This window comes from Otolemur garnettii, unplaced genomic scaffold, assembly GCF_000181295.1.
Source record: "Otolemur garnettii isolate 467f Iridium unplaced genomic scaffold, OtoGar3 scaffold00006, whole genome shotgun sequence".
In the NCBI taxonomy this organism is placed as follows: domain Eukaryota; kingdom Metazoa; phylum Chordata; class Mammalia; order Primates; family Galagidae; genus Otolemur; species Otolemur garnettii.
This window is the reverse complement of record NW_003852401.1, coordinates 28,991,413-29,000,449: the sequence shown is the minus strand read 5'-3', so window position 1 is coordinate 29,000,449 and position 9,037 is coordinate 28,991,413. Positions and strand designations below refer to the sequence as shown.

Here is a 9,037-nt window from a genome sequence, read left to right as displayed (position 1 = left end):
AACCAGCAAATATCTTCTCCCATTCTGAGGGCTATCTGCTTGCTTTACTTACTGTGTTCTTGGCTGTGCAGAAGCTTTTTAGTTTGATCAGGTCCCAGTAGTGTATTTTTGATGTTGCTTCAATTGCCCGGGGATTCTTCCTCATAAAATATTCACCCAGGCTGATTTCTTCAAAAGTTTTCCTTGCACTTTCTTCTAGTATTTTTATAGTTTTTTTTTTATTAAATGATAGCTGTGTACATTAGTGCAATCATGGCATACAGTGTGGTGTTTTACAATTTAAAATATTTAAAAAACCATCAAACTGGTTAACATAGCCTCATGTTATTTTCTTAGTCATTGGTTAAGACGTTTACATTCTACTCTTAGAATTTTTCTTAGTCATTGGTTAAGAAGTTTATATTCTACTCTAGAATTTCTTCAAGTGTTTTCTCTATACTTTCTTCTAGTATTTTTATGGTTTCAAGTCTTAAGTTTAAATCTTTAATCCAGTGAGAGTCTATCTTAGTGAATGGTGAAAAGTGTGGGTCCATTTTCAGTCTTCTACAGGTCACCAGCCAGTTTACCCAGCACCATTTGTTAAATAGGGAATCTTTTCCCCACTGAATGTTTTTAATTGGCTTGTCAAAGATCAAATGACAGTAAGTAGCTGGGTTCAACTCTTGGTTCTCTATTCTGTTCCATACATCTACCTCTCTGTTTTTGTGCCAGTACCATGCTGTTTTGATCACTATCCATTTATAGTATAGTCTGAAGTGTGGTAGCATAATTCCTCCAGCTTTGTTTTTATTTCTGAGTAGTGTCTTAGCTATTCAAGGTTTTTTCTGATTCCATATAAAATGAAGAATTATTTTTTTGAGATCTTTAAAGTATGACAGTGGAGCTTTAATAGGGATTGCATTAAAAATGTGTATTGCTTTGGGTAGCATGGACATTTTAACAATGTTGATTCTTCCCAGCCATGAGCATGGCATATTTTTCCATTTGTTAACACCTTCAGCTATTTCTTTTTTTAGAGTTTCATAGTTGTCTTTATAGAGATCTTTCACGTCCTTTGTTAGGTAAACTCCCAAATATTTCATCTTCTTTGGCACTACTGTGAATGGAATAGAGTCCTTGACTATTTTTTCAGCTTGACTATTGTTGGTATATATAAAGGCTATAGATTTATGAGTGTTGATTTTGTAACCTGAGATGCTGCTGTATTCCTTGATCACTTCTAAGAGTTTTAGAGTAGAATCCCTGGTATTTTCCAGATATGCAATCATGTCATCTGTGAAGAGTGAAAGTTTAATCTCTTCTGAACCTATATGGATACCCTTGATCACCTTTTCTTCAGCCACCTGATTATGATGGCTAAGACTTCCATGACAATGTTAAAAAGCAGTGGAGACAATGAGCAACCTTGCCTGGTTCCTGATCCGAGTGAAAATGATTTTAATTTAACTCCATTCCATACAATATTGGCTGTGGGTTTGCTGTAGATGGCCTCTATCAGTTTAAGAAATGTCCCTTCTATGCCCATTTTCTTAAGTGTTCTGATCATGAAAGGATACTGGATATTATCAAAAGCTTTTTCTGCATCGATTAAGAGAATCATATGGTTTTTGTTTTTTTATTTGTTTATGTGATAAATTATATTTATAGATTTACATATATTGAACCAGTCTCGAGACTTTAGGATAAAACCTACTTGGTCATGGTATGTAATTTGTTTGATGCGTTGCTGGATTTTGTTTGTTAGGATCTTGTTGAATAATTTTGCATTAATATTCATTAGTGATATTGGTCTATAATTTTCTTTTCTTGTTGGGTCCTTTCCTGGTTTGGGGATCAAGGTGATGTTTACTTCATAGAATGTGTTGGGTAGTATTCCTTTTCTATATTTTGGAAAAGGTTGAGTAATATAGGTACTAGTTCTTCTTTAAAGGTTTGGTAGAATTCAGATGTGAAGACATCTGGTTCTGGGCTTTTCTTTTTAGGGAGATTTTATATAGTTGATGCTATTTCAGAACTTGATACAGGCCTGTTCAACATTTCCACTTCCTTCTGGTTAAGTCTTGGAAGGTGGTGTGCCTCCAAGTATTGGTCGATTTCCTTCAGATTTTCATATTTCTGAGAATAAAATTTCTTGTAATATTCATTAAGGATTTTTTTAATTTCTGAGGAGTCTGTTGTTATTTCATCTTTACCATTTCTGATTGATGAAATCAGAGATTTTACTCTTTTTTTCTTGGTTAGTTCAGCCCATGGAACATACTCCAAAATCGATCACATCTTAGGTCACAAGTCTAACCTCAGGAAATTTAAAAGAATAAAAAATATTTCTTGCATCATCATGGAATAAAAGTTGAACTCAGTAACAATGGGAATCTGCAGACTCATACAAAAACATGGAAGCTAAATAACCTTTGCTGAATGATAGCTGGGTCAGAGATGAGATTAAGAAGGAAATTACCAAATTTTTGGAACAAAACAATAATGAAGATACAAATTATCAGAACCTCTGGAATACCACGAAGGCAGTCCTAAGAGGGAAATTTATAGCACTGCAAGCATTCCTCAAGAGAACAGAAAGAGAGGAAGTTAACAACTTAATTGGACATCTCAAGCAACTGGAAAAGGAAGAATATTTCAATCCCAAACCCAGCAGAAGAAAAGAAATAACCAAAATTAGAGCAGAATTAAATGAAATTGAAAACAAAAGGATTATACAACAGATCAATAAATCAAAAAGTTGGTTTTTTAAAAGGTCTTTTTTGGGTTTTTTATTTGTTTGTTTTCAGACAAGGTCTCCATCACCCAGGCTACAGTGCAGTGGCATTGCCCTAGCTCACTGCAACCTCCAACTCTTGGGCTTATGTAATCTTCCTTCCTTAGCCTCCTGAGTAGTTGGGACTATAGGTGTGAACCATCTCACCCCGCTAATTTTTTTTTTTTTGGTAGAGACAGGGTATTGCTTCCGTTTAGGCTGGTCTGGAACTCCTGCCTTCAAGCAGTCCTCCTGCCACAGCCTTCCAAATGCTAGGATTAAAGGCATGAGGCACCATGCCTGGCAATACATGTGTCTGCTTATTTTAAAAATGGTTGTCTGTGTTGCTTAAAATATCTTTTCAGATTATTTTTTTTTTTTACTGTTTTTGACTGAAAGTCTATTTTATCTGATATAAATTTAGCTACTTCTGCTATTTTTTGATTTCTGTTTCCATAGAATATCTTTTTCTGCCCCTTCTCTTTCAGTCTGTATGTGTCTTTATGAGTGAAATGAGTTTGTTATTGATGGCATACAGTTGGATCTTTTTCTTTTAAATCCATTCAGCCACTCTGTATCTTTCCATTACAGAATTTAATCCATTTATGTTCAAGGTTATTTTTGATAAGTAATGGTTTCTTACTGTCATTCATTTGCTTATTTCCTGGTTGTTTTGTAGATCCTTCTTCTTTTTGTCCTCTCTTTTTGTTTTACTTTATAGTTAGGTTATTTTCTTTAGTACTATGATTTAATGTTGTGCTATTTAATTTTAGTATATCTATTGTAGGTTTTGCTTGTGGCAACCATGAGGCATACAAAAAAATCTTATAACAGATTATTTTAAACTGATAACAACTTAACTTTGGTCATGAGGAAAAGAAATATATCAAAAACAAGCTCTCTATTTTTACATCATTTCTCCCTCACACACTGACTTTTTAATGTTTAAATTTACATCTTTTTATATTGCCTATCTTTTAACCAACTGTTGTAGTTATAATTGTCTTTGATAGTTTTATATTTTAGTCTTCACACTTAAGACATGAATGGTTTATAAACCACAATTATGTTAGAGTCACCTGAACTTGTCTGTATTCTTACTTTTACTGGTAAGTTCGTACCTGTAAATGTTTTCTTGTAGCCCTTTTGCATCAGATTCAAGAACTCTAGCATTTTTTTAAAGACACATTTGGTGTTGATGAATTCCCTCCGCTTTTGTTTGTCTGGAAAGTGTCTGTCTTTCCTTCATGTTGAAGGAACATCTTTACTGGGTAAAGTGTTCTTGGTTGACAGGTTTTTTTTGTTTGTTTTTGTTTTTTTTCCTTTCAGCAGTTTGAATATATCATTTCACTCTCTTCTGGCCTACAGAATTTCTGCAATTTGCTGAAAACCATGTTGGAGCTCTATTGAATATGATGTTTCTTTTCTCTCCCTCAGTTGTTTTTGAATACTCTTTTTTTTAATCTTTGATTTTTTTCAGAGACCCACTTTATTCAGTTGTATACATTAAGGGGACATTAGCCCAGGCCCTATCCACCTTTATATCACTCTGTGAGTAAATCACCTTATGTGTACAGCTAAAAGCCATAGTGCCTGTGCCCCTAAAACATGGGTCCAACCATTCTCAGCCCCTTGCCCCTCTAAGGTCCTAAAAGAGACAAGTGAGGGCCTGCTCAGAAACAGCAAAACAAGGAAATAATAGGTGTTGGCAGGAGCTATGCTTGGGATGTTACTCCTTGCTTCCTTCCTTGTAAGTATGAAAATCAATAGCACAGGAAAGAATCAGCTCCAGGGTGATCTCCTCCATGTTTGTGATCCCAGGGATGCTGCTTACCAAAGAGGAGCCACAATATAAAGTGTTTTCTCATGCCCGCTTTGGGCCATCTGGGCCCTATGTGCATCACTTATTGTCTAAAGCATATACTTTCTCCTTTTGACCTCATACATTGTCTTGGTCAGACAGTGGGTAAGAAGAAATAGCATAACCCCTTCAGCCTGCACACTGCTGGATGACAATTTATTTATTCTGCTGGAGGATGGTTTTCCTCTGGTTACTCCAGGGGCCAATGGAACTTGACATAATTTGGTGAGAATAATATCCCTTTAAAGGAGAGAGAGAAAGAGAATGAAGGGGAGAGTAGAGAAGCATATGTATTCCTTTGTGTATGTTTCTCAGAGCAACCTCAGGTGGCTGTAGGGACAGGAGCAGGAGGGTAGTGGGCATCCTCTGGTTGTTTGAGAACTGAGCATCTGAGTGCTCATTCTGTCTGTACTAGCCACAGGGAAACATAAACACATTTTAGGGAAGAAGAGGGACCACTTTCTGGGTATCCCTGCTTTAAGTGTCTTTTTCCCCTCCCTAGAGCAGGAAGAGACGCACTGCTTTGCCCTAAGTCAGCCAGTGCAGAACAGAGGGTGGAGGGCTGGGAAGCATCCCAGAGCTGAGTGGGCTGTGGCACTGTAGTAGGAAGGTGACGGTCTCAGAGAGCCTCATGGCTAGCAGTTAAGAATTTTTCTTCCTGGTTGTGCACTTAGAGTGTCTTGGTGGTATAAACATTCTGGGGCAGCTCCAACTTCCTCTACAGCAGCACTTTCTGCTTCTTGATTCCTTTAGTATCCGTATAGCTTCAGTCTCCACCTTTCTTTTCAGAAGCTGGATGTCCTCTGCCACGGTGGTGGTGGTAGAGGTCTCTGTCTGCATCAGGTACACAGAGAGCAGCAATAGAAAAACTCAGAACTTTGGAGGGATCACTTCTGAGGTTTATCTTATAGGGGTACAGGTGAATCTTTCTAAGAGTAGAATGTGAACGTTTTAAAGCAATAACTGAGAAAATGACATGAAGGCTGTGTTGACCAGTTTGATGGAAGTATTTCAGATTGCATGTGAAAACCCCATACTGTACCCCAGAAGTGCATTAATGTACATAGTTACCATTCAATAAAAAAAAAAAAAAAGAAAAGAAAAACTCAGAACACAAGATATGTTGGGGATTAAGTCAGGCAAGCCTTTCAATCTTTGTCCATGTCTCTTTCCATTCCTTCATTTGGAGATAGTCCTTCTGTTTCTCTGCCTTGTGTTATTGTGTACAGTCATCAAACAGCTTCTGATTCATTTCCATAAACAGCTTCAGGGCATTATAGATCAGTCCATGGATTGTCTTGTTCCAGTGGCTCTTGGAGTTCCTGTAGAGTGCAGGGAACATGATGAGCAGCACTCTGGCAGCATGTCCGAGTGTCACTTATCAGACTCATGGCATACTCATTGTTCCAGTAACAAAGAACATGTTCTGCCATCTAGAAATGAGGGCTGGAGGCATACTTGGCACACTGGTGGAAGAGTAGTTCCATCACTTTGCTGAACTCTGAAGGTTCAATAATGTCCAAAATATCCTCTTGTTCATCCAATAACATCAACTCCTTAGGGATGTGGCTCTTAAACTCAAACCTGAGAAGTCCTAGAATCACCAACTTAGTCAGACTATTTTTCCTTTCTAGGAACTGTACCACATAGTGTGCCAGCTGAGGGTTGTAGACACTAAGGTACTTGACCTTGTGAAGGGGAAGCAGGACACAGATAAGGAAGCTGTTCAGAACAGAACAGCTTCCTTATCTGTGTTTTTCCTTAAGGGTCAGGGCAAAGCCCTTGATGACACTGCCCAGGAGCCCCGGGAGCTTGGCAATCCCATTGTGATTGTCCATTTCATGAATGAACCTGTACATGTGGTTGATCTGCATACGAATCTAAGCCCAGGGTCCCCAATACTTGCCATAGATTTGGTACAAAATGATCTTGAGGAGGTCCCACTCTCAAGGATCCTCATTGTCAAGTAAGTCCAGAAGAGCAAGGACAAACTTCTAATCAATGTATTTCTTGACTATGTTTGTCTAGAAATCAGAAAACTCAAGGAAACATACAAAAAAACCTACCTACAAGTCAGAGCTATGGCCAGGCAGTTTCCAGGGTGGGCTTATCTTCTTCTCAATCAAATTCAGCCCCTGAGGGATTTGATGAAGGTGACAGTGTCAGGAAGAGGTTCACTGAAAACATGGTGGTAGCCTCAGGGTAAATGGCCTTGATAACAACATCATGGGTATGGGTGATGTAGTGTACCATCTCATTGAGTCCTGTCCATTTCACCTCCTTAAACTTCAGGTCATTGAGTGGGTCTGACACAAAGTCAGAGGACACAGCCCTGGTACAGATTGTGGATAAACAGCTCCTCCCACTCCTGGGTTGGCAAATCTTTCAGGGCAAGGAAGCTTCTGCAGCTGTGGACTCTTGCTGAGGTTGAAGTAGGAGGAGCTTTGCTGATGCTCCTACTTGACAATCTGATTTTTCTGACCTGTGTGCAGGGTGGCATGCTATTTTTAGAACACTTGTTGGATGATGGTGGCTGGGACTAGGGATGGGCCATGGACTGAGTGTGAGTACACAGGTATGGCGAAGAAGCAAGGCAGAGTAATACGCAGCTCCCTCCCTCACCATTCACAGGAGGTGACACAGGCGGTGACAAATGGCCACTGTACCCAGTGATAAGAATTATTTCACAGATTTTCAGACTACTGTGTAAAGCAGAAGGAATAATTTCTCTTCTGTATTCCTCAATTTAACACATCTCCTCAGTGTTCTTGCTTCTACCACCCTTCCTCAAGCTCCTGGGCTTAACCAGGCCTTTGGCAAGCTTGCAGGGGTTACTTCTCCTTCTTCAGTTTATAGAGCATCTTGGATGGACTTGGCTTCTACAGCCTCACACTCAGCCTTGCTTGGCATTTTTTGTCAGTGCCTGCATGCTACACCCAAACTGAGCAGTGTCTGCCTTTTCCTTTGATTTTTGATAATTTGATTATGATGTATATTAGGAAATTCCTATTTGGGTTGAATTTGGTAGCTCCTGAGCTTCCTGTATCTGACTCCTGTTGTCCTTATCCAGATTTGGGAAATATTCAGCCATCCTTTCCTTAAACATGCTTTCTAAACATTTTTCCCTCTTGTCTCCAATGGGAATTCCTATTATGTGAACATTGATTTGCTTGATAGTGTCCCATAATACTTGTAGGCTTTCTTTACTCTTTTAATTTATTTTTATTTTTGCTTCTTTGGTTGGGTCATTTCATTTGTTCAGTTTTCAAACTTACTCATTCGTTCCTCTATTTAATTAAGTTGTTGAAGCTTTCTGTAAATTTTTCAGTTCAGTTATGGTCACCTTTATTTCTAGGATTTCTATTTTTTTAATTGTTTCAGTCTCTATAAAATATCTTTATTGTTTTCCAAATTTCATTTAGTTTTCTATCCACATTTTCTTGTGATTCCCTGAACATCTTTAATAAGACTATTCGAAATTCTTTATGAATTCTTTATAGATATTTACATTCTTCTAGATTTATTTTGGAACTTTGGTTTGGTTTCTAAAGTTTTCATAATCCTTGCATTTTTGTGTTGATGCCTGCACATTTGAGGACACCTTCACCTCTTTAAGTTTTTGCAGGCATTCCTTGGTAGTATTAGATCTTTATTACTTAATTTTAGAGCTTAATTGCTGTTCTGCTTTGCTTTCTAGTCTGGGAAGACTTATGGTGAACACTGGAACTTAAATGCTGTATCAAACTAAATTGCAGCCCTGTCATTGTTTCCCAGTTTGGGGAAGATGTTAAGTGAGTGCCACAGTTTAATCACCAAACATTTAGTTGTTTCCAGAATGGGGAAAGTTCCAAGTAAGCCTCTGGCCTTTGTGGCAAATTTGATCAGGGATTCAGACCTTTTAGCAGATTATGTCTTGACATGGGCTATTCTCACTGGGGTTCGGCAGGCTATATCTCAAGGTGATTTTGCTTTGCATTTCTCTGAGGATTAGGAATGATGAGCATTTTTTTATGTGTTTGTTGGCCACTCTTTGGTCTTCTTGGGAGAAGGTTCTGTTCATTTCTCTTGCCTAGTGATTAATTGGGTTGTTTACTTTTTTCTTGTTGTTTTGCTTGAGTTCTCTGTAGATTCTGGTTATTAGCCCTTTGTCAGAATCTTAACATGTGAATATCTTCTCCCATCCTGAAGGTTGTCTATTTGTTTTGTTTGTTGTGTCTCTAGCTATGCAAAAGATTTTAAGTTTGATCAGGTCTTATTTATTTATTTTTGATGTTGCTGCAATTGCCAATGGGGTCTTTTTCATAAAATTTTTTCCCAGGCTTATATCATTAATCATTTTCCCCACACTTTCTTCTAGAATTTTTATCATTTCATATCTTAGATTTAAATCTTTTATCCAGTGTGAGTCAATTTTGAGAGGTGCA

The 9,037-nt window shown here is 38.0% G+C and overlaps 1 protein-coding gene and 1 pseudogene across 16 annotated transcripts in view; one reads left to right on the top strand and one right to left on the bottom strand.

Annotated features, from left to right (window-relative positions):
- TRPM3 (transient receptor potential cation channel subfamily M member 3) overlaps positions 1-9,037 on the top strand; it is a 559,493-nt gene that overhangs the window by 109,872 nt on the left and 440,584 nt on the right. The gene's annotated exons all lie outside the window — the stretch shown is intronic.
- Positions 5,233-7,474, bottom strand: LOC105888191 (annotated as a pseudogene).